Genomic DNA, 27349 nt, shown 5'->3' with positions numbered 1-27349 from the left:
AATACTACCATTGCTCAAAGCGTAGAACTTCAAGAATCAGAGCGATGTGGATCAAGCGCAGCACGCCCCGGCTTCAAGAAAGACGAGTCTCTTATTAACACCGTGCTATCTCCTCCCGCTGCACGAAAAACAAGGCTCGGCCAATTTAAAAGCACATTTCACAGAATCAACACGTACATGAAATCCATTTCACCATGAACACGTTTCTCAGTTGGGATTGACACACACCAATGGCTTAACGGGTATCAATGGCATTTTTAAAGCAGAGTGCGCAAGTCTGGGTGAAGCGCCTGACATCGCGAGTCCTGACTGTAACCCGCTTTGGGTTAACCCTTACACGCGCAGAAAGGAGCCGCCTTGGGGGAGATCGCAGGTGCGCCTCACCCTCTCCTCCCTCCCCCGGCACACAGCGCTGATGGTCCAGGCGGGGTTGGAAAGTCATAAACACGGGGAAGGGTTGAGGGGATGAGAGGAGGAAGATGAGTCAGAGACAACGCTACGATCCAAACGTTTCCAAAACCAAAGACCATTCCGCCCACACGAACCACACCGCGTACTTAGCAATTAAAAAACGAGAAGCGTTTAAATAAGCTTCACTTAAGACAGGCTGCTATTAAACGTGTGTGCGAGATTCTCTCTCTCTCTCTCTCTCTCTCTCTCTCTCTCTCTCTCTCTATATATATATATATATATATATATATATATATATATATATATATATATATATAATATATATATTATATATTTTTGTGCTCATAAAAACACGACATTTAAATTATTACTGTCCTATCTTAATAATCCACAACACATGAAACGTATCCTACTGACTGTACAGCTTTGCATATCATGGTCAGATGCAAAATAATAGACCAGGTTCCGCCCCAGGGCTCGTTAATAACATACAGTCGCGTTAACAACAGCGTTGTCAAAAAATATTTATACAGTGCCAAATAATGCAATACAATCAAATTAACATGTGAAGCGCCACCTCTAACCTCAGGTTACGGAGCTAATCAAATTCTGAATTATTATTATTATTATTATTATTATTATTACGGACGAGCTAAACCTGCACCAGGAAGTCGCGGTGGAGATTGGAGTCCAATGACAGTAGAAACAGTGCTCTGCAATTCAAACCAGTATGGAAGAGCTAAACAGTGCTCTGCAATTCAAACCAGTACGGAAGAGCTAAACAGTGCTCTGCAATTCAAACCAGTACGGACGAGCTAAACAGTGCTCTGCAATTCAAACCAGTACGGACGAGCTAAACAGTGCTCTGCAATTCAAACCAGTACGGACGAGCTAAACAGTGCTCTGCAATTCAAACCAGTACGGACGAGCTAAACAGTGCTCTGCAATTCAAACCAGTACGGACGAGCTAAACAGTGCTCTGCAATTCAAACCAGTACGGACGAGCTAAACAGTGCTCTGCAATTCAAACCAGTACGGAAGAGCTAAACAGTGCTCTGCAATTCAAACCAGTACGGAAGAGCTACTGTAGCGTCACGATATGAAACTAACATCTCTCACACTTGACAAGCAGCAGCAATGTGTGTACACAAATGTGACCTACTTCTCTCTGAAATAATACTGCGGCGTGTTTTTAATGAAACCCCTGCCAAGGCGTGTGTGTTTAGCCGATGGGTTTTGTTAAGTAGAGATGCATCCACGCGTTAGTGTTTAAAAGCAAATCGAGGCAGTTTCTTTATGTCTTTCTCCAGCTCAGCTTGTGTTTGTCTCTCTTTAAAACAAACCCTTTAGTATTCGCCATCAATGCTCGATATTCTGCTTTCTTTTTTAAATTAGATTAAGAGTCCCCGGCTTCGTGTGTCCTTTTTCACGATTCATTTGTAAACCCTTCATCCCCATCAGCAGCCGGTACACGATTAACACTTCGAAGAGCTGTATAAAATGACAATTGCATTTCTATTTATTTTGTATTATTACTATTTTTAGACTGAAAGTTCTGTGGAAGGAGCGACAAAGTGCACAGCGCAGCCCGAACCCTTCTTCCGGATACAGCTCCTCCAATCGGAGCTGCTGGAGAGGTTCCACTAAGCCTCCATCGAACCAATCAAAACGCTGAAGGTCTGCTCCCGACGGCCACGCCGACCAATCAAAACCTTCTCTTTACTTCTTTAGACAGATGTAGCAGACTGTGTAGCAAAATCTGGCTTTCACGCTCGACCCCCACCCCCTACCCCTACCCCTACCCCCTACCCCCCTTCCCCACGATCTCTGAAACATTTGAACTGCTCGTTGATTGATGCTATTTTGTGAAAACAAAATATGAATTAAAACAAGAAGAAAAATAAACCCCAGCGGTATCCCCGGAAACGAAGCTCCACCGCGTTTTTAAACATGAACACATTGTAAACGAAGCTATGATTTACACAACACGCCTCCACATCACCGCTTCATCGCCGCGTCGGGAATGCATTCACTTTATCCAGTCAATCCTATTAAAGTTCAACTACACCGCTGTGAAGCCGTCAACCACATTATTAATGGGATGATTTATTTACACCATTAGCCAAAGTAATATGTACGGAAGTGATAGAGAGGTCACACCTGAATCCGGCGCACTCCGGAACAGAAGGTTCATATTCACAATCCTTGAATAAAGCCCAGTTTAACGAATAAAACCGTTCCTGTTTGTAACTTATTACAGATATAGCCTGGTTACCGCCCGTCTAACCCGCTCAGCACGCCTGTGAACGCCTCTCTCGCTCCTTGTTAATCTCGACACCTTGAAATATAAAGGGGAGCACACGTGGACAAGCGTGTGATAGCAATAGGACTGTTTATTATCACACGTCCCGTATGAAGTGTTTGCTGCATGGAAGGGTTTAGATTAGAATCACGTTTTTTTAGCACAGGCAGTGTGGAAAGCTCCCAGCTCTGTGATGTTGTGATTACAATGTGTTCATGTACAGTGTGGAAAGCTCCCAGCTCTGTGATGTTGTGATTACAATGTGTTCATGTACAGTGTGGAAAGCTCCCAGCTCTGTGATGTTGTGATTACAATGTGTTCATGTACAGTGTGGAAAGCTCCCAGCTCTGTGATGTTGTGATTACAATGTGTTCATGTACAGTGTGGAAAGCTCCCAGCTCTGTGATGTTGTGATTACAATGTGTTCATGTACAGTGTGGAAAGCTCCCAGCTCTGTGATGTTGTGATTACAATGTGTTCATGTACAGTGTGGAAAGCTCCCAGCTCTGTGATGTTGTGATTACAATGTGTTCATGTACAGTGTGGAAAGCTCCCAGCTCTGTGATGTTGTGATTACAATGTGTTCATGTACAGTGTGGAAAGCTCCCAGCTCTGTGATGTTGTGATTACAATGTGTTCATGTACAGTGTGGAAAGCTCCCAGCTCTGTGATGTTGTGATTACAATGTGTTCATGTACAGTGTGGAAAGCTCCCAGCTCTGTGATGTTGTGATTACAATGTGTTCATGTACAGTGTGGAAAGCTCCCAGCTCTGTGATGTTGTGATTACAATGTGTTCATGTACAGTGTGGAAAGCTCCCAGCTCTGTGATGTTGTGATTACAATGTGTTCATGTACAGTGTGGAAAGCTCCCAGCTCTGTGATGTTGTGATTACAATGTGTTCATGTACAGTGTGGAAAGCTCCCAGCTCTGTGATGTTGTGATTACAATGTGTTCATGTACAGTGTGGAAAGCTCCCAGCTCTGTGATGTTGTGATTACAATGTGTTCATGTACAGTGTGGAAAGCTCCCAGCTCTGTGATGTTGTGATTACAATGTGTTCATGCACAGTGTGGAAAGCTCCCAGCTCTGTGATGTTGTGATTACAATGTGTTCATGTACAGTGTGGAAAGCTCCCAGCTCTGTGATGTTGTGATTACAATGTGTTCATGTACAGTGTGGAAAGCTCCCAGCTCTGTGATGTTGTGATTACAATGTGTTCATGTACAGTGTGGAAAGCTCCCAGCTCTGTGATGTTGTGATTACAATGTGTTCATGTACAGTGTGGAAAGCTCCCAGCTCTGTGATGTTGTGATTACAATGTGTTCATGTACAGTGTGGAAAGCTCCCAGCTCTGTGATGTTGTGATTACAATGTGTTCATGTACAGTGTGGAAAGCTCCCAGCTCTGTGATGTTGTGATTACAATGTGTTCATGTACAGTGTGGAAAGCTCCCAGCTCTGTGATGTTGTGATTACAATGTGTTCATGGTGTGGAAAGCTCCCAGCTCTGTGATGTTGTGATTACAATGTGTTCATGTACAGTGTGGAAAGCTCCCAGCTCTGTGATGTTGTGATTACAATGTGTTCATGTACAGTGTGGAAAGCTCCCAGCTCTGTGATGTTGTGATTACAATGTGTTCATGTACAGTGTGGAAAGCTCCCAGCTCTGTGATGTTGTGATTACAATGTGTTCATGTACAGTGTGGAAAGCTCCCAGCTCTGTGATGTTGTGATTACAATGTGTTCATGTACAGTGTGGAAAGCTCCCAGCTCTGTGATGTTGTGATTACAATGTGTTCATGTACAGTGTGGAAAGCTCCCAGCTCTGTGTTGTTGTGATTACAATGTGTTCATGTAGTGTGGAAAGCTCCCAGCTCTTTGTTGTTGTGATTACAATGTGTTCATGTACAGTGTGGAAAGCTCCCAGCTCTGTGATGTTGTGATTACAATGTGTTCATGTACAGTGTGGAAAGCTCCCAGCTCTGTGATGTTGTGATTACAATGTGTTCATGTACAGTGTGGAAAGCTCCCAGCTCTGTGATGTTGTGATTACAATGTGTTCATGTACAGTGTGGAAAGCTCCCAGCTCTGTGATGTTGTGATTACAATGTGTTCATGTACAGTGTGGAAAGCTCCCAGCTCTGTGATGTTGTGATTACAATGTGTTCATGTACAGTGTGGAAAGCTCCCAGCTCTGTGATGTTGTGATTACAATGTGTTCATGTACAGTGTGGAAAGCTCCCAGCTCTGTGATGTTGCGATTACAATGTGTTCATGTACAGTGTGGAAAGCTCCCAGCTCTGTGATGTTGTGATTACAATGTGTTCATGTAAAGCTCCCAGCTCTGTGATGTTGTGATTACAATGTGTTCATGTACAGTGTGGAAAGCTCCCAGCTCTGTGATGTTGTGATTACAATGTGTTCATGTACAGTGTGGAAAGCTCCCAGCTCTGTGATGTTGTGATTACAATGTGTTCATGTACAGTGTGGAAAGCTCCCAGCTCTGTGATGTTGTGATTACAATGTGTTCATGTACAGTGTGGAAAGCTCCCAGCTCTGTGATGTTGTGATTACAATGTGTTCATGTACAGTGTGGAAAGCTCCCAGCTCTGTGATGTTGTGATTACAATGTGTTCATGTACAGTGTGGAAAGCTCCCAGCTCTGTGATGTTGTGATTACAATGTGTTCATGTACAGTGTGGAAAGCTCCCAGCTCTGTGATGTTGTGATTACAATGTGTTCATGTACAGTGTGGAAAGCTCCCAGCTCTGTGATGTTGTGATTACAATGTGTTCATGTACAGTGTGGAAAGCTCCCAGCTCTGTGATGTTGTGATTACAATGTGTTCATGTACAGTGTGGAAAGCTCCCAGCTCTGTGATGTTGTGATTACAATGTGTTCATGTACAGTGTGGAAAGCTCCCAGCTCTGTGATGTTGTGATTACAATGTGTTCATGTACAGTGTGGAAAGCTCCCAGCTCTGTGATGTTGTGATTACAATGTGTTCATGTACAGTGTGGAAAGCTCCCAGCTCTGTGATGTTGTGATTACAATGTGTTCATGTACAGTGTGGAAAGCTCCCAGCTCTGTGATGTTGTGATTACAATGTGTTCATGTACAGTGTGGAAAGCTCCCAGCTCTGTGATGTTGTGATTACAATGTGTTCATGTACAGTGTGGAAAGCTCCCAGCTCTGTGATGTTGTGATTACAATGTGTTCATGTACAGTGTGGAAAGCTCCCAGCTCTGTGATGTTGTGATTACAATGTGTTCATGTACAGTGTGGAAAGCTCCCAGCTCTGTGATGTTGTGATTACAATGTGTTCATGTACAGTGTGGAAAGCTCCCAGCTCTGTGATGTTGTGATTACAATGTGTTCATGTACAGTGTGGAAAGCTCCCAGCTCTGTGATGTTGTGATTACAATGTGTTCATGTACAGTGTGGAAAGCTCCCAGCTCTGTGATGTTGTGATTACAATGTGTTCATGTACAGTGTGGAAAGCTCCCAGCTCTGTGATGTTGTGATTACAATGTGTTCATGTACAGTGTGGAAAGCTCCCAGCTCTGTGATGTTGTGATTACAATGTGTTCATGTACAGTGTGGAAAGCTCCCAGCTCTGTGATGTTGTGATTACAATGTGTTCATGTACAGTGTGGAAAGCTCCCAGCTCTGTGATGTTGTGATTACAATGTGTTCATGTACAGTGTGGAAAGCTCCCAGCTCTGTGATGTTGTGATTACAATGTGCTCTACAGTACAGGCAGCGTGGAAATCTCACAGCTCTGTTTTGTTGTGCATGATTACCGCTTGCCCTTAGAAAATAATTTCAAATAGTAAAAGCACAGCAGAACGTGTGGGCAGCTCTCCCTACAGCACTGCAGAGAAAATGACTAAAGATGTACAGATAAATAAACACAAACAACGCAGAGTGCAAAACCAACCAGGCTCACAGGCGGGCCCACTCACTCTCTATTTCCATTCTGAAGAAAATACAAAAACGCTTCGAAATTGTTGCTTGAAAAAAATAACTGAGAAAAAAAACAACCTGTTGGTGACTTCATCATGAAAGCTGGAAGTGCAGGTCCCGCTACGACAGGCACCCGGATACATGGGACGGTCCTGACTGGCTGCAGCACACAGGATGCACAATAAGATCGAACGGTCATTGAATCTATGGAGTGTTTTGTTAAGACACACATTTTCTGAGATGGGAGAGTATGCACCCATACCAGCTGCAGAACACAATCTTTCAAGAACCATTTGGTGATTTGCCTTAAAATAGATTTTTTTATTCATATAACAATAAAGCAGCACTTGTGTCAGAATCAGATACATGACTGCCCTCAGAAGCTCCATGGCAATTCTCTGTCCTGCACACATACAACGTGCTTCTAGGAGCCACACCATGCTCTTACATTTGATTTGATTCAAGTCCCAGAGTTCAAAACACTTCACATTAGATGGTTCGCAAAGATACTCTGCAAATACGAGGAGCATTTCAAGAGGTTCTGCAGGAGCTTCGAGGTTTCTGCTTTGGCAAGCCTCACCGCAGATCAAAAGGGCTGCACTGTGAAGCGAACAGGACGTCGTCGTTTGATTAAGGGGATGTGCAAACGAGCCACCTCTTTAAAGATGGGCCTTTCTTTATAACGAAGCAGCGCAGCTCGATTTGAACAGACGAGAACCCACCGGCTCCACCCCCCATAGACAAGAACCCACCGGCTCCACCCCCCCATAGATGAGAACCCACCGGCTCCACCCCCCCCATAGACGAGAACCCACCGGCTCCACCCCCCCATAGACGAGAACCCACCGGCTCCACCCCCCATAGACAAGAACCCACCGGCTCCACCCCCCCATAGACGAGAACCCACCGGCTCCACCCCCCCATAGACGAGAACCCACCGGCTCCACCCTCCCCCATAGACGAGAACCCACCGGCTCCACCCCCCCATAGACGAGAACCCACCGGCTCCACCCCCCCATAGACGAGAACCCACCGGCTCCACCCCCCCATAGACGAGAACCCACCGGCTCCACCCCCCCATAGACGAGAACCCACCGGCTCCACCCCCCATAGACGAGAACCCACCGGCTCCACCCCCCCATAGACGAGAACCCACCGGCTCCACCCCCCATAGACAAGAACCCACCGGCTCCACCCCCCCATAGACGAGAACCCACCGGCTCCACCCCCCATAGACGAGAACCCACCGGCTCCACCCCCCCATAGACGAGAACCCACCGGCTCCACCCCCCATAGACGAGAACCCACCGGCTCCACCCCCCCATAGACGAGAACCCACCGGCTCCACCCCCCATAGACGAGAACCCACCGGCTCCACCCCCCCATAGACGAGAACCCACCGGCTCCACCCCCCATAGACGAGAACCCACCGGCTCCACCCCCCCCATAGACGAGAACCCACCGGCTCCACCCCCCCCATAGACGAGAACCCACCGGCTCCACCCCCCATAGACGAGAACCCACCGGCTCCACCCCCCCATAGACGAGAACCCACCGGCTCCACCCTCCCCCATAGACGAGAACCCACCGGCTCCACCCCCCCATAGACGAGAACCCACCGGCTCCACCCCCCCCATAGACGAGAACCCACCGGCTCCACCCCCCCATAGACGAGAACCCACCGGCTCCACCCCCCCCATAGACGAGAACCCACCGGCTCCACCCCCCCATAGACGAGAACCCACCGGCTCCACCCTCCCCCATAGACGAGAACCCACCGGCTCCACCCCCCCATAGACGAGAACCCACCGGCTCCACCCCCCCATAGACGAGAACCCACCGGCTCCACCCCCCCATAGACGAGAACCCACCGGCTCCACCCCCCCCATAGACGAGAACCCACCGGCTCCACCCCCCCATAGATGAGAACCCACCGGCTCCACCCTCCCCCATAGACGAGAACCCACCGGCTCCACCCCCCCCATAGACGAGAACCCACCGGCTCCACCCCCCCATAAACTCAATAATCACCTGTGATGTGAAAGTCTCAAATCAGGACCAGTCAGCACAGGGACAAGAAAAGAGAGAAGCTCAGCTGAAATCTAGTCTAGTGGACTATCTGCACAGACACAGACAAAGGCTGCCTACGTGATGGTAATGTTGCTAAAAACTCAATATTGACTATGTCAAACCTTACTATATTGTTTTACCTTCAATGTAAGGGCCACCGGGAGTATTTTCTTCTTTTAATATTCATGACATCATCTCCTAATGCTGAACAATATACTGGAGACTGAAGCTATTTATTACAGAGCGGTCCTTAGTGCTGTGTATACTGCAGGACCCCGATCACGTTTCACAGGGTTTATTACAGTGCTGTGTATACTGCAGGACCCCTGTCACGGTTCACAGGGTTTATTACAGTGCTGTGTATACTGCAGGACCCTGATCGCATTTCACAGGGATTATTACAGTGCTGTGTATACTGCAGGACCCCTGTCACGTTTAGCAGGGTTTATTACAGTGCTGTGTATATTGCATAGTTTATTACAGTGCTGTGTATACTGCAGGACTCCTGTCATGTTTCACAGGGTTTATTACAGTGCTGTGTATACTGCAGGACCCCTGTCACGTTTCACAGGGTTTATTACAGTGCTGTGTATACTGCAGGACCCCTGTCACGTTTCACAGGGTTTATTACAGTGCTGTGTATACTGCAGGACCCCTGTCACGTTTCACAGGGTTTATTACAGTGCTGTGTATACTGCAGGACCCCTGTCACGTTTCACAGGGTTTATTACAGTGCTGTGTATACTGCAGGACCCCTGTCACGTTTCACAGGGTTTATTACAGTGCTGTGTATACTGCAGGACCCCGATCACGTTTCACAGGGTTTATTACAGTGCTGTGTGTACTGCAGGACCCTGATCACATTTCACAGGGATTATTACAGTGCTGTGTATACTGCAGGACCCCTGTCACGTTTCACAGGGATTATTACAGTGCTGTGTATACTGCAGGACCCCTGTCACGTTTCACAGGGTTTATTACAGTGCTGTGTATACTGCAGGACCCCTGTCACATTTCACAGGGTTTATTACAGTGCTGTGTATAATGCAGGACCCCTGTCACGTTTCACAGGATTTATTACAGTGCTGTGTATACTGCAGGACCCTGATCACATTTCACAGGGATTATTACAGTGCTGTGTATACTGCAGGACCCCTGTCACGTTTCACAGGGATTATTACAGTGCTGTGTATAATGCAGGACCCCTGTCACATTTCACAGGGTTTATTACAGTGCTGTGTATACTGCAGGACCCTGATCACATTTCACAGGGATTATTACAGTGCTGTGTATACTGCAGGACCCCTGTCACATTTCACAGGGATTATTACAGTGCTGTGTATAATGCAGGACCCCTGTCACATTTCACAGGGTTTATTACAGTGCTGTGTATAATGCAGGACCCCTGTCACATTTCACAGGGATTATTACAGTGCTGTGTATACTGCAGGACCCCGATCACATTTCACAGGGTTTATTACAGTGCTGTGTATAATGCAGGACCCCTGTCACGTTTCACAGGGATTATTACAGTGCTGTGTATACTGCAGGACCCCTGTCACGTTTCACAGGGTTTATTACAGTGCTGTGTATACTGCAGGACCCTGATCACATTTCACAGGGATTATTACAGTGCTGTGTATACTGCAGGACCCTGATCACATTTCACAGGGTTTATTACAGTGCTGTGTATACTGCAGGACCCTGATCACATTTCACAGGGATTATTACAGTGCTGTGTATACTGCAGGACCCTGATCACATTTCACAGGGTTTATTACAGTGCTGTGTATAATGCAGGACCCCTGTCACGTTTCACAGGGTTTATTACAGTGCTGTGTATACTGCAGGACCCCTGTCACGTTTCACAGGGTTTATTACAGTGCTGTGTATACTGCAGGACCCCTGTCACGTTTCACAGGGTTTATTACAGTGCTGTGTATACTGCAGGACCCTGATCACATTTCACAGGGTTTATTACAGTGCTGTGTATACTGCAGGACCCCTGTCACGTTTCACAGGGTTTATTACAGTGCTGTGTATACTGCAGGACCCCTGTCACGTTTCACAGGGTTTATTACAGTGCTGTGTATACTGCAGGACCCCTGTCACGTTTCACAGGATTTATTACAGTGCTGTGTATACTGCAGGACCCCTGTCACGTTTCACAGGATTTATTACAGTGCTGTGTATACTGCAGGACCCCTGTCATGTTGCATCATGGTAGTATTCCTACTTCAAAATGTATTCCCTTCAGACAACAAAGAAACCGTGGCTAGCTTTGCATTTCAGACAGAACCGCTTCTAACTAGTTTAACAACTTTCTGGTTAGATTCTTAAAAGCTTATTTTAAAAGTTATCTTTTTGTTTTTGCTATTACTTAAAATAAATACATAAATAAAATTAGAGACAGTTATAATGTAGCAGAGAGTATTGTTTCGGGCCAGACCCACCGCACCGAGTTTATTCAATATTCACGGCGCCACACGGGTTTGTACATGTGAATGCACTGTATGTACTGTGCTTGTACAGAGGGGGCTGGGAGCAGTGTGTTGGACAAACACACGCAGTACGGGTACAGTCTACAGAACGGGATGATGCACTCGTTCAGAAAGACATTAGAAGAGGCTTCTGAAAAGTGCTTGAGAGCAGCCTGTTGATGTTATCACAGCAGAAATCATAATTACAATAATTGCAGGATTTCTGAAGCAGCCCTTCCTTACCCACAAACTGCTCACCACTCACAGCTACTTATCAGCCTCCCAGAGAGACTATCCCATAATTACTGAATGTGATTCTGCTCTCCACTCAGCATAGCAGCCTGGGTTTCATTAGGGTGTCCACCCTCTCCCTCCCCCCTTCCATTATCACGGCACAGCTCTCTCTCTCCAATCTCAGCTGTACAGCTGCATGACTTTTCACGTTTCATTTCTCTGTTGTTTGTGTTTCTGTGGAAGCTTGTGATTCTCAGAACTGGTGTGCAACCTGTAGGACTGATTTGAAAATTCACGTGTGTGATCGGAATGGAAAAGGGGGGGAACAAAGCTCACAACAAAACGTTCCCTCCGAAACCCCGCTGCTGGCCACGAACACACCCATCAGATTTGTCATCTGCAAGACATATTGGTGTCATTTTCTGTGACAGGCAAACTCCCTTCTAGCTTGGAGACATACTCTGCATCTGCATCTTCTTTTAAAAACACTTTCCCAGCACAGGAAATAAATGCTAATAGGTTAAGAGCTTTAGCTTGAAATGGGAACATCCTTCAGGTGAAATTCATCAACAGAAGCTGCAAGCAAGAGCCTCACACACGCCTGTCTCCAGCAGGGTCTGTATTGCACTGAAGTGCTCCTGGGGGAAGCCTGTATGATGTTGTTTAGTCAGTCTTGAACCCGGCCTCTATCTGACCCCTCTATAGGTCATAAAAATAGAGTAGCTTGATGCATTTCCAGAGAAAACACAAGTGAAACTCTTTCCAGGATCAGTCAGGCTGATGGGAAAAAATGCATGTGGGTGTTTAAAAGAAACTCTCACAGACAGACAAACACACACACACAGATACACGCAAGAACGCAGACACACACACACACAGACACATGCAAGAACGCAGACACACACACACACACACAAGAACGCAGACACACACACACCACAGATACACGCAAGCAAGCAGACACACACACACACAGATACACGCAAGCAAGCAGACACACACACACAGAAACACACAAGCACACAGACACACACACAGATACACGCAAGCACGCACACACACAAACACAGATACACGCAAGCATGCAGACACACTCAGAAACACGCAAGCATGCAGACACACACAGAAACACGCAAGCACGCAGACACACACATGCCCATCAGTCCTGGTCCTAGTACAGGGGCTGACTGATCCCAGAAAGTTTGTCAGTCGGGTCTAAAAGGATCCCAGTGATACAACATCAGCACCATGGCGTGGTAACCCTTGGTAACCCACTGCGTCCCCTCTGCACAACGTCCTTTTTGTACTGCAGGACAGGGACTGGGAGCAGCTCTCTCAGTGTGGTCTCACCAGCGTGTTACACAGCCTCATCACAGCATCCAGTGTTCAGTGTCCTTTTTGTACTGCAGGACAGGGACTGGGAGCAGCTCTCTCAGTGTGGTCTCACCAGCGTGTTACACAGCCTCATCACAGCATCCAGTGTTCAGTGTCCTTTTTGTACTGCAGGACAGGGACTGGGAGCAGCTCTCTCAGTGTGGTCTCACCAGCGTGTTACACAGCCTCATCACAGCATCCAGTGTTCAGTGTCCTTTTTGTACTGCAGGACAGGGACTGGGAGCAGCTCTCTCAGTGTGGTCTCACCAGCGTGTTACACAGCCTCATCACAGCATCCAGTGTTCAGTGTCCTTTTTGTACTGCAGGACAGGGACTGGGAGCAGCTCTCTCAGTGCGGTCTCACCAGCGTGTTACACAGCCTCGTCACAGCATCCAGTGTTCAGTGTCCTTTTTGTACTGCAGGACAGGGACTGGGAGCAGCTCTCTCAGTGTGGTCTCACCAGCGTGTTACACAGCCTCATCACAGCATCCAGTGTTCAGTGTCCTTTTTGTACTGCAGGACAGGGACTGGGAGCAGCTCTCTCAGTGTGGTCTCACCAGCGTGTTACACAGCCTCATCACAGCATCCAGTGTTCAGTGTCCTTTTTGTACTGCAGGACAGGGACTGGGAGCAGCTCTCTCAGTGTGGTCTCACCAGCGTGTTACACAGCCTCGTCACAGCATCCAGTGTTCAGTGTCCTTTTTGTACTGCAGGACAGGGACTGGGAGCAGCTCTCTCAGTGTGGTCTCACCAGCGTGTTACACAGCCTCGTCACAGCATCCAGTGTTCAGTGTCCTTTTTGTACTGCAGGACAGGGACTGGGAGCAGCTCTCTCAGTGTGGTCTCACCAGCGTGTTACACAGCCTCATCACAGCATCCAGTGTTCAGTGTCCTTTTTGTACTGCAGGACAGGGACTGGGAGCAGCTCTCTCAGTGTGGTCTCACCAGCGTGTTACACAGCCTCGTCACAGCATCCAGTGTTCAGTGTCCTTTTTGTACTGCAGGACAGGGACTGGGAGCAGCTCTCTCAGTGTGGTCTCACCAGCGTGTTACACAGCCTCGTCACAGCATCCAGTGTTCAGTGTCCTTTTTGTACTGCAGGACAGGGACTGGGAGCAGCTCTCTCAGTGTGGTCTCACCAGCGTGTTACACAGCCTCGTCACAGCATCCAGTGTTCAGTGTTCTTATTGTGTCCAATGTTTGGGGGGGCGTTACTATAACTTAACCCGTTAAGAACCAAATTCATTTTCTTTGAAAAACAAAAATCACAACACAAGCTGTATTCACGTCATTTGAATCATTACATTGAGACTTAACTCTTGCAGTTAATATCAGAGTAAGCCGTCACGACAATATAGTTAAACAGCACGTTAAAATAGCAGGGAGGTGCAGCTACAAATGCTCCTAAACATCACAAAGCAGCCTGTCCGAGAATGAGGGCAATGGCACTTGATGGGTTAACATGACCCGGGAATCCACACGAGACGTGGGGAGTTCAACAAGCACTCGAACCCTCTCCTCTGTACTCCAAACGGAAGCAGCGCTGCACAGTTTGCATGCCCTCAACCTCCAGGTTTTAGCAGCAGTTAAACAGCCTGCTGTTTTGCCCCACTGAGTGAAGAGCAGTGAAGGCTGTTGCCCTTTTAAGGAAGACCCTGCACTTGCTTCCTGGCAGCTTCAGCGGCCTTTCCAGTAACACAAACTTTAAGGTGGAATGATTGATTGCAGGCAGAGGAATTTAAGGCGGAATTTTCCTTTCCAAGCGGTGAAATGAAACAAGAGGGTCTGCCAGGAATCTGCTCCGCGGGACGAATAAAACAAAGAATCTCTTTTGTCAGGATCACAGGACAGTCTGTAGCAACCCTAACACTCTGAAACACTCAGCTCCTTTACTTTAGGAAATCGGAGCTGCAAGCAGATGGATAATTGCAAAAAAACATTTAACTTTTAACGCAGTGTTCAAATCCTTCTCTTAGGTTAACAGGGCTTTGAAAACCCAGCCCTTGACGTGAATGGGGACCACAGTACCTCCACACAGTGTAAACCATTGTGACCGAATGCTGTGTGTTACACGGGTCACAGGCATCATTACTATTATTACTATTATAATTATTATTATGATGAATACTGTATTGTGATTATGTGGTTTGGTTTTGATTTATCATCAGTGCTGACTGCAATGTGTTTCATGACTCAGAAAGCCTCAGGCAACGTACAGCTTCTGTGAAACGTGTCACCAGAGCGTGGGAACCATGCAAACTAACACACCTTGAGACTGAATTACATCTCCTTTAAAATGACCAGCTCTTCACTGCACTTATTATTGCTTTTTAAGAACATAAGAAAGTTTTCAAACGAGAGGAGGCCATTCGGCCCATCCTGCTCGTTGGGTTGTTAGTAGCTTATTGATCGCAGAATCTCATCAAGCAGCTTCTTGAAGGATCCCAGGGTGTCACCTTCAACAACATTACTGGGGAGTTGGTTCCAGACTCCCACAATTCTCTGTGTAAAAAAAGTGCCTCCTATTTTCTGTTCTGAATGCCCCTTTATCTATTTGTGACCCCTGGTCCTTGTTTCTTTCAGGTTGAAAAAGTCCCTTGAGTCGACACTGTCAATACCTTTTAGAATTTTGAATGCTTGAATCAGATCGCTGCGTAGTCTTCTCTGAACAGATTCAATTCTTTTAGCCTGTCTGCATATGACATGCCTTTTAACCCCAGAATAATTCTGGTTGCTCTTCTTTGCACTCTTTCTAGAGCAGCAATATCCTTTTTGTAGCGAGATGACCAGAACTGAACAACATTCAAGATGAGGTCTTACTAATGCATTGTAAAGTTTTAACATCACTTCCCTTTATTTAAATTCAATTATTTTCACAATATATCCAAGCATCTTGTTTGCCTTTTTCATCGCTTCCCCACATTGCCTAGATGAAGACATTTGAGTCAACATAAAACTCCTAGGTCTTTCTCATAGATTCCTTCTTCAATTTCAGTACACCATATGGTATTTATAATACACATTTTATTGCTTGTGTGCAGTACCTTACATTTTTCTCTATTAAATGTTCAATTTGAGAATTCACCTTTTATGCAGGACTTTGTCAAAAGCTTTCTGGAAATTTAAATAAACCACGTCATATGCTTTGCAATTATCCATTATCAATGTTGCATCCTCAAAAAAAATGAAGCAGGTTAGTTAGACATCCTCTCCCTTTCCTAAAAATGACGTTTGCAATTCTCCAGCCTGTCGGTACAACCCCTGTGTCAAGAGACTGCTGCATGATCTTGGTTAGCGGTTTGTAAATTACTTCTTTCATTTCTTTGAGTACTACTGGGAGGATCTCACCCGGCCCAGGGGATTTGTTTATTTTAAGATCTTCTAGTCCCTTTAACACTTCTGCCTCTGTTATGCTAAAGTTATTTAAAACTGGATAGGAACAGGTTGACATGTGGGGCATGTTGTCCGTATCCACCTTTGTAAACTTGTGAAAAATAATCATTTAATATATTTGCTATTTTTTCCTCTTCGTCTATGATTTTGCCATTTGTATCTCTTAGACATTTAACCTCCTCTTTAAATATTCTCTTGCTGTTATAATATTGGAAAAGATTTTTGGAATTGGTTTTAGCCCCCTTAGCAATGCTCACTTCTATCTCTCCCTTGGCCTTTCTAACTTCCTTTTTGACTTGTGTTTGTAGTTCCAGGTGTTCTTTCTGTGTACTTTGTTCTTGGTCTTTTTGAAACACTCTGTAAAAGTGCCTTTTTTCTCTGAAAGGGGAATGTTTCATTTAAAACACACAGATGCTGCACAAACACATCAATGATCTGGCAATCAGATGTGATGTGTTCCACAGCGCTGGGATGCACGCAGAGATCTGTGCAATGCATTGCTAACGCTTTGCTGAGTGTCACAGCCACCCACCCACAGACCTGCAGCAGAAACGCTGAAGAAGAAACCAAGGCGTGGTTAAGATGGTCAGATGCAATACAGAATGAAATGAACGCTGACAGACTGCTTTGTGTATTTCAGTGCGGTTCCTGGTCGGGCACACTGTTTGTTTTACCCAAAGTGTATGCAAATCCGTAAGCTTTGGCTACACGATACGCCTGTGTACAGGTGACAAGCTCAGGTGTAAAACCAGGAACGGATCAAACTGCTACACAATAGGAGCCTTATTTCTAACTAAAGTCAGATAATAACGGACTGTATCGCTTATTAGCCAAACACACGACCCCAATAGTCTTAAATCAAGTTTTTAATTCCATGAATGCCAGCTTTCTACCTGGTGAGAAGTCCTTTTCAAATAAACCCATTGCTCTGTTCTCTCTCACAGTACAGGAGGGCTGAATTAAAGAGCCTCTCCCTCCAGTATTTCTTCATGGAAAACAGGAAGAGAGGAACAAAACATCTCTGTCGCCGCTGCACTGCGCCTGTTCAGCTTGACTGTCACAAACACCACGATCATTTTTCATGACTAAGCAATCCATGTGTTCGACCCTGCTTCTAACTAACCTCAAGGGAGCTCTGTGGATCACGCCCACGTTGCATTGTGTGCGCGTCTGTGTCGAGTGCAAAGCCAGGTAGAACAGCAGCTTTACTGACCGCTCGCACTGCTAGCACATTCGAAACATTAAACATGGCCCGAATGGTCACGGCTTTGGTCAGATTACTGTCCACTTTTTATTTTGGTCTAAGACATGCATCAGGGCTGTTCAATGCCATTGAATTTCCTAAATGTTTGAACCTTACAAATAAACACATTTTAACATTTAAACTGTAACATAATTTGGACCCCCCCACCCTCTGCTGTGCTTTTACTATATGGGAGACTTTTACAAGGCTCATTTCAGCTTTGCTTTGAATCTCTGAGGGAGTTTGAATCAGGTTTAAAGCAAGCTCTTCTCAAAGCAACTGCAAAAAAAAAAAACAAATACATAAAACCAAGAACAATAAAGCAACACAAACAATGCAAAAACAATGCCAAGCCCTTCCTTCCTGTGCCCTATGGACCCCACCTGGCATTGCTCTCTCAGTGAAACCCCCCCCCCCTACCCACTCACTGAAACCCACCACCCACCCACCCACTCACTGAAACACACCCCTCTACCCACTCACTGAAACACACCCCTCTACCCATTAACTTTTTAGACAAGGATAAAGCAGTCCCACACTCCACTGTATATGAATCACACTCTATACACTCATAGTGCTGCACACGCCACAGTATATGAATCACATTCTGTACACTCATAGTGTTGCACACTTCACAGTATATGAATCACACTCTGTACACTCATAGTGCTGCACACTCCACAGTATATGAATCACACTCTGTACACTCATAGTGCTGCACACTCCACAGTATATGAATCACACTCTGTACACTCATAGTGCTGCACACTCCACAGTATATGAATCACACTCTGTACACTCATAGTGCTGCACACTCCACAGTATATGAATCACACTCTGTACACTCATAGTGCTGCACACTCCACAGTATATGAATCACACTCTGTACACTCATAGTGCTGCACACTCCACAGTATATGAATCACACTCTGTACACTCATAGTGCTGCACACTCCACAGTATATGAATCACACTCTATACACTCATAGTGCTGCACACGCCACAGTATATGAATCACACTCTGTACACTCATAGTGCTGCACACTCCACAGTATATGAATCACACTCTGTACACTCATAGTGCTGCACACTCCACAGTATATGAATCACACTCTGTACACTCATAGTGCTGCACACTCCACAGTATATGAATCACACTCTGTACACTCATAGTGCTGCACACTCTACAGTATATGAATCACACTCTGTACAATCTGGCACTCTCAATGTAAGCCACGGTTTGCAGTGTAATCCACAAGACAGTGGCTAGTGGCTACAGTTCCCCCTCACAAAACAAAGCATGTTATTGGAGGCGGAAATGGTGGTGTGAAGAAACAGGAGCAGGATTGGACTGAGTGACACACTCGATCCCTGAGCAATTCTCACCCAGCATTCTCCCTCTCCCTCATCCCTTCCTTCTCCATCCCTGAGCAATTCTCACCCAGCATTCTCCCACTCCTCATCCCTTCCTTCTCCATCTCCATCCCTGAGCAATTCTCACCCAGCATTCTCCCACTCCTCATCCCTTCCTTCTCCATCTCCATCCCTGAGCAATTCTCAGCCAGCACTCTCCCACTCCTCATCCCTTCCTTCTCCATCTCCATCCCTGAGCAATTCTCACCCAGCATTCTCCCACTCCCCATCCCTTCCTTCTCCACCCCTGAGAAATTCTCACTCAGCATTCTCCCCCTCCTCATCCCTTCCTTCTCCATCTCCATCCCTGAGCAATTCTCACCCAGCATTCTCCCTCTCCCCATCCTTTCCATCTCCACCCCTGAGCAATTCTCACTCAGCATTCTCCCACTCCTCATCCCTTCCATCTCCATCCCTGAGCAATTCTCACCCAGCATTCTCCCCCTCCTCATCCCTTCCATCTCCATCCCTGAGCAATTCTCACCCAGCATTCTCCCACTCCTCATCCCTTCCTTCTCCCTCTCCATCCCTGAGCAATTCTCACCCAGCATTCTCCCTCTCCCCATCCCTTCCATCTCCATCCCTGAGCAATTCTCACCCAACATTCTCCCACTCCTCATCCCTTCCTTCTCCATCTCCATCCCTGAGCAATTCTCACCCAGCATTCTCCCTCTCCCCATCCCTTCCATCTCCATCCCTGAGCAATTCTCACCCAGCATTCTCCCTCTCCCCATCCCTTCCATCTCCATCCCTGAGCAATTCTCACCCAGCATTCCCCCCCTCCTCATCCCTTCCTTCTCCATCTCCACCCCTGAGCAATTCTCACTCAGCATTCTCTCCCTCCTCATCCCTTCCTTCTCCATCTCCATCCCTGAGCAATTCTCACCCAGCATTCTCCCTCTCCCTCATCCCTTCCTTCTCCATCTCCATCTCCACCCCTGAGCAATTCTCACTCAGCATTCTCCCACTCCTCATCCCTTCCTTCTCCATCTCCATCTCCATCCCTGAGCAATTCTCACTCAGCATTCTCCCCCTCCTCATCCATCTCCATCTCCATCCCTGAGCAATTCTCACCCAGCATTCTCCCTCTCCCTCATCCCTTCCTTCTCCATCCCTGAGCAATTCTCACCCAGCATTCTCCCTCTCCCTCATCCCTTCCTTCTCCATCTCCATCTCCATCTCCATCCCTGAGCAATTCTCAACCAGCATTCTCCCCCTCCTCATCCCTTCCTTCTCCACCCCTGAGCAATTCTCACTCAGCATTCTCACCCTCCTCATCCCTTCCTTCTCCATCTCCATCTCCATCCCTGAGCAATTCTCACCCAGCATTCTCCCTCTCCCTCATCCCTTCCTTCTCCATCCCTGAGCAATGCTCACCCAGCATTCTCCCTCTCCCTCATCCCTTCCTTCTCCATCTCCATCACACTCCTCACAACAACATGTGAAGCAGAATAAGGATTTGGAAAATGTGTGGAATCTGAAAAACACATTCCTCCTCTTACACTGGGATTCAGTGCAAGTTTCAGAGTTTCTGAACAGCAGTGTAATGGAATTCCATAGCGTCATTCAAACAAACAAACAAACTCCACTCCACACCAAATTGGATTTAAAACATATTAGGTTCCAGTGGACTGTCGAGAGGTCTGGAACCAGAGATCATTTCATCTAATCTTCTCTCAGCCAACTGGGATCCAGTGATCCATATTCTGGAAACCCCTTTTACACCCGACACCTCTTTAAGAGACTTGAGAAACTCAAACAAACAGCGTTCTCTGTGAACGTCTGTGTGCCTGTTCACAGAGACGCCTTCATCACTTACCAGGCTTGCAAATTAACAAATATCTGCTTCCAGGGATGGGAATACGACTCCCATTGCACAGCAGTTTCACCCGTTCCAGCTTTTAATACCAGCTTCATTAACTGCAGCGAATAAGATAACAAGCTCAGGTGGGTCTAATTAAATGATTTAAAACCAGGAATGGATCAAACTCCTATGAAACGGGAGCCCAACAACCCTCCAATCAGCTTTTAAAACACTCACTGAGGAAGCTAATTGCCATTGATTGGTACTCAATTGTAAAGGTGAGGGAAGGTCAGCTTGTCTTGTTTTGAAATCAACACATTAATGAATGGATTTATAGATCACCAGATGATAAATGCTTCTTAAAGGCAATTCCAAGCATGAGTAATGACTGACAGCACGCCCCTAAGTGCAGTGCAGTAGTTCATTTCTTGCATCACTTCTACTCAAGCTCCTCCCAGCTGTGCTCTACCCGTCCTCGGCAGCAGGATGTTGGGCAGCGTGTATTTCTGTTCATAATTTGATTGCAATATTTACTTCTCCTCCTCCTCCTGCTCCGTTTCATTCAGGAATAAACTATAAGAATGATTAACCAGGTTGTAAAGCACACACTAAACCCACTCTGCCGAAAATCATTGCTAATATTGTTTTACAACCCTGCCGGTAAAACCTGCACACGCCCCTCAGGGAATTCAAACTTGTTAAACTGGAGTTCATAAAACGAAATAAAACCTGTAAATCTCCAAGCCTCCTCTACAAAAACATCACCAATGTTGTGCCAACTTATTAAAAGTGAAAGACCCAGAGAGCATTAGTAATCTGACTTTCATTCATTAATCCATTCTTCCATTGCCTGGGCTCACGTGGACCGAATTCTGGGTTGCTGTTTCCCCCATCTGTACCTTCGTGATGGCACACACAGTGCACTGAACCGCAGCACACAGGAATACCCCCTAGCGAGAGGCATCAGGGTTTAGGGTTAGGTATTGGGTTAGGTTTTAGGGCAGGGTTGTTTAAGGTTAGGGTTGGGTATTGGGTTACGGTTAGGTATTGGTAAATGCCCTCAAATCATCTGATGCTCTCAGGACACTTTCTAGCGGATATTCCTTTACGCTGCGTAATGAACCACGTGTGCTGAAGACGAGGCTGAGGTGCTTTACTTGACGTGGCACGGAAATACGCGCACGACTGCTCGTGTCCCTGAAGGACATTGCGAGGCATTTGTTGTGTCACTTGGTATGTCGTTGCCCTTGCATGCGCTCTTTCAGCGGCATAAGAGACTAAGAAAGCCACGCCTGTGTAGCGGGCTACTCTTTATGTGCGATGCGCGTTTAAAATAAAATAAAATAAAAACACGTTGCTTTTATTTTGTAAGAAAGTGTGTCATTTCTTAAAGGTGTCAAAGTTATATCTTGGAAGATCTGACACAATCGCACACATGTACAAAGGGAGAGAGGCGGCTGCAGCTTGCGTTTCCAGACACTGCAAATCTGAATCATGAAACCCCATACGACACTTCAAAACACTGAGACGAAAAAGGCAATTAGCGGCACTACGGGCTATAGCTAGAAACTTGTGGGAGCAACAAGAACAAGAACAAAACGTACTCTCTGATTCACCCACTACTCCCATCATAGGGACCTCTTTACTATGTGCCAAAGACAATCTAATAAAGGCGCTCCCACGTCTGATTATTTGATGTTCTTTTCATCTTTGTTGTACTTCAACTATGCCTACAAGCAAAGACAAATTATTATTATTATTATTATTATTATTATTATTATTATTACTACTACGACTACTTTCCCGTTATTTTCTTGGCAAAAAACAAACAAGAGCCGCAGTCTTGTGTGTGCGCACCAGCACAAAGGCCAGTGCTGGCGCCACCGTTTCTAGAACTTGCTTCCCTCTCCGGTGGAAACGCGGCCGCCCTTGGCTTTTTTAGCCACTCGCTGCCGCACCAGTGCCGCACGGCGCAGCGCAGGTCAACACGACCCGCGTCCACAAACACCCACAGATACACGCTGCTGTCAACACGACCCGCATCCACAAACACCCACAGATACATGCTGCTGTAAACAATAGCGACGCGTCCACAAACACCCACAGATACACGCTGCTGTCAACAACAGCGACGCGTCCACAAACACGCACAGATACACGCTGCTGTCAACAACAGCGACGCGTCCACAAACACGCACAGATACACGCTGCTGTCAACACGACCCGCGTCCACAAACACCCACAGATACACGCTGCTGTCAACACGACCCGCGTCCACAAACACCCACAGATACACGCTGCTGTCAACAACAGCGACGCGTCCACAAACACCCACAGATACACACTGCTGTCAACACGACCCGCGCCCACAAACACACACAGATACACGCTGCTGTCAACAACAGCGACGCGTCCACAAACACGCACAGATACACGCTGCTGTCAACACGACCCGCGTCCACAAACACGCACAGATACACGCTGCTGTCAACAACAGCGACGCGTCCACAAACACGCACAGATACACGCTGCTGTCAACACGACCCGCGTCCACAAACACGCACAGATACACGCTGCTGTCAACAACAGCGACGCGTCCACAAACACGCACAGATACACGCTGCTGTCAACAACAGCGACGCGTCCACAAACACGCACAGATACACGCTGCTGTCAACAACAAGCGACGCGTCCACAAACACGCACAGATACACGCTGCTGTCAACACGACCCGCGTCCACAAACACGCACAGATACACGCTGCTGTCAACAACAGCGACGCGTCCACAAACACGCACAGATACACGCTGCTGTCAACACGACCGACGCGTCCACAAACACGCACAGATACACGCTGCTGTCAACAACAGCGACGCGTCCACAAACACACACAGATACACGCTGCTGTCAACACGAGCGACGCGTTACCACAAACACACACAGATACACGCTGCTGTCAACAACAACGACGCGTCCACAAACACCCACAGATACACACTGCTGTCAACACGACCCGCGCCCACAAACACACACAGATACACGCTGCTGTCAACAACAACGACGCGTCCACAAACACCCACAGATACCAGCACTGCTGTCAACAACAGCGACGCGTCCACAAACACGCACAGATACACACTGCTGTCAACAACACCGACGCGTCCACAAACACCCACAGATACACGCTGCTGTCAACAACAGCGACGCGTCCACAAACACGCACAGATACACGCTGCTGTCAACAACAGCGACGCGTCCACAAACACGCACAGATACACGCTGCTGTCAACACGACCCGCGTCCACAAACACCCACAGATACACGCTGCTGTCAACAACAGCGACGCGTCCACAAACACCCACAGATACACGCTGCTGTCAACAACAGCGACGCGTCCACAAACACCCACAGATACACGCTGCTGTCAACACGACCCGCGTCCACAAACACACACAGATACACGCTGCTGTCAACAACAACGACGCGTCCACAAACACCCACAGATACACGCTGCTGTCAACACGACCCGCGCCCACAAACACACACAGATACACGCTGCTGTCAACAACAACGACGCGTCCACAAACACCCACAGATACACGCTGCTGTCAACACGACCCGCGTCCACAAACACCCACAGATACACGCTGCTGTCAACAACAGCGACGCGTCCACAAACACCCACAGATACACACTGCTGTCAACACGACCCGCGTCCACAAACACGCACAGATACACGCTGCTGTCAACAACAGCGACGCGTCCACAAACACGCACAGATACACGCTGCTGTCAACACGACCCGCGTCCACAAACACCCACAGATACACGCTGCTGTCAACAACAGCGACGCGTCCACAAACACGCACAGATACACGCTGCTGTCAACAACAACGACGCGTCCACAAACACCCACAGATACACGCTGCTGTCAACAACACCGACGCGTCCACAAACACCCACAGATACACACTGCTGTCAACACGACCCGCGTCCACAAACACGCACAGATACACGCTGCTGTCAACAACAGCGACGCGTCCACAAACACGCACAGATACACGCTGCTGTCAACACGACCCGCGTCCACAAACACGCACAGATACACGCTGCTGTCAACAACAGCGACGCGTCCACAAACACGCCACAGATACACGCTGCTGTCAACAACAGCGACGCGTCCACAAACACGCACAGATACACGCTGCTGTCAACAACAGCGACGCGTCCACAAACACGCACAGATACACGCTGCTGTCAACAACAGCGACGCGTCCACAAACACGCACAGATACACGCTGCTGTCAACAACAGCGACGCGTCCACAAACACCCACAGATACACGCTGCTGTCAACAACAGCGACGCGTCCACAAACACCCACAGATACACGCTGCTGTCAACAACAACGACGCGTCCACAAACACCCACAGATACACGCTGCTGTCAACAACAACGACGCGTCCACAAACACGCACAGATACACGCTGCTGTCAACAACAGCGACGCGTCCACAAACACCCACAGATACACGCTGCTGTCAACACGACCCGCGTCCACAAACACGCACAGATACACGCTGCTGTCAACAACAGCGACGCGTCCACAAACACGCACAGATACACGCTGCTGTCAACACGACCTGCGTCCACAAACACACACAGATACACGCTGCTGTCAACAACAGCGACGCGTCCACAAACACACAGATACACACTGCTGTCAACACGACCCGCGTCCACAAACACGCACAGATACACGCTGCTGTCAACACGACCCGCGTCCACAAACACGCACAGATACACGCTGCTGTCAACACGACCCGCGTCCACAAACACGCACAGATACACGCTGCTGTCAACAACAGCGACGCGTCCACAAACACGCACAGATACACGCTGCTGTCAACAACAGCGACGCGTCCACAAACACCCACAGATACACGCTGCTGTCAACACGACCCGCGTCCACAAACACCCACAGATACACGCTGCTGTCAACACGACCCGCGTCCACAAACACACACAGATACACACTGCTGTCAACATGACCCGCGTCCACAAACACCCACAGATAAACGCTGCTGTCAACAACAGCGACGCGTCCACAAACACCCACAGATACACGCTGCTGTCAACTCGACCCGCGTCCACAAACACACACAGATACACGCTGCTGTCAACTACGACCACGCGTCCACAAACACCCACAGATAAACGCTGCTGTCAACAACAGCGACGCGTCCACAAACACACGCAGATACACGCTGCTGTCAACAACAGCGACGGGTTCTCGTAACACAACACGCTCGGCGCACGTCAAAGTGTCAAAACATGTCACTTACATCCCAAATTCAAGTTAGGCAACATCGCCCGCCCCCGCCCCCCGAACACAGCAACACACGCTGGAACCCCCACTTTTACTCCAAGATAAAACGAAAACCCACGACCACCAAACCCACGCTTTGCATCTTCACAGTATTCCAAAGCAACCCCTTTCACACACACACACACACACACATACCAAACACAACACAGTTTACGCTCACTGAGACGTTTGTGGGTCAATAGACGCGAAAGTCGCGGACTGCACAGGTCACTCATATGGCGACACTAAGAATGACTTGGGGCACACCACTACATCAGTTGGACTCTTGACGTCACTAAGAATCACACTCAAGGCACCACACCACAGTCACTCTGTGGAGAGGACACACACACATACACACTCTCACTAAGACACACTCAATAAGAATCACACACACTCACTATGGGGACTCACTGAGAAACACAACACACACTCACTAAGGGAGCAGACTCACTAATGACATCCAAGACACTCACCCGCTTCACACTGGGCGAAGGTGTTGTTGGGTCAGCAACTGAGACACACACACACTGCAGAGTGACAGACTCACTAAGATATCACCCACACAATCACCAAACAACTCCACTGCGACACCCAGTGTCTACTAAGACATACACACATCGACAGGTTCACAGTTCCACAGACACATCACTCACTCACTATCTCACTGAGACACCACACACATAACCCACACTCAGAGACAGACTCACTAAGAATCACACACACTCACTCCACTGAGACACACTCATCACACATACACACACACACACCACACTGACACACTCACTCACTCACAACAATCACAAAGCACTCACTCACCCAGACACACACACACACACCCACACACACACACACCCACTGGAGACCACATCTGAGACAGACAACACACACTACACTGAGGTGTCACACTTCACTGAACACACACACACACACACACACTCAGAACTCATTCTTACACACACAACACTAAGGGACAGATGACACTTGTGTGTGGTGTAGGTGGTGGTGACACACATCACCTCCCGGCGAACACACACACGCACAGCACTCCACAGTGATACACACACTTCATGAGGACACACACAGACACCGACTCTGAGTTGCGTTCCTATCAGGGTGACTTACCACTCCCAAGAGTGTCAATGAACCACACATGCCAGTCATCACACTCAGAGACCACCACACTAGAACACACCTCAGACAAACTGAGCCACACACACACACACACTGACACACACTCACTCACTGACACGCACACACACACAGAGACAGACTCACTAAGAATCACAC

This window comes from Polyodon spathula, chromosome 12, assembly GCF_017654505.1.
Source record: "Polyodon spathula isolate WHYD16114869_AA chromosome 12, ASM1765450v1, whole genome shotgun sequence".
Classification (NCBI taxonomy): domain Eukaryota; kingdom Metazoa; phylum Chordata; class Actinopteri; order Acipenseriformes; family Polyodontidae; genus Polyodon; species Polyodon spathula.
The sequence above is the reverse complement of the archived record's forward strand: the minus strand, read 5'-3'. Positions refer to the sequence as shown.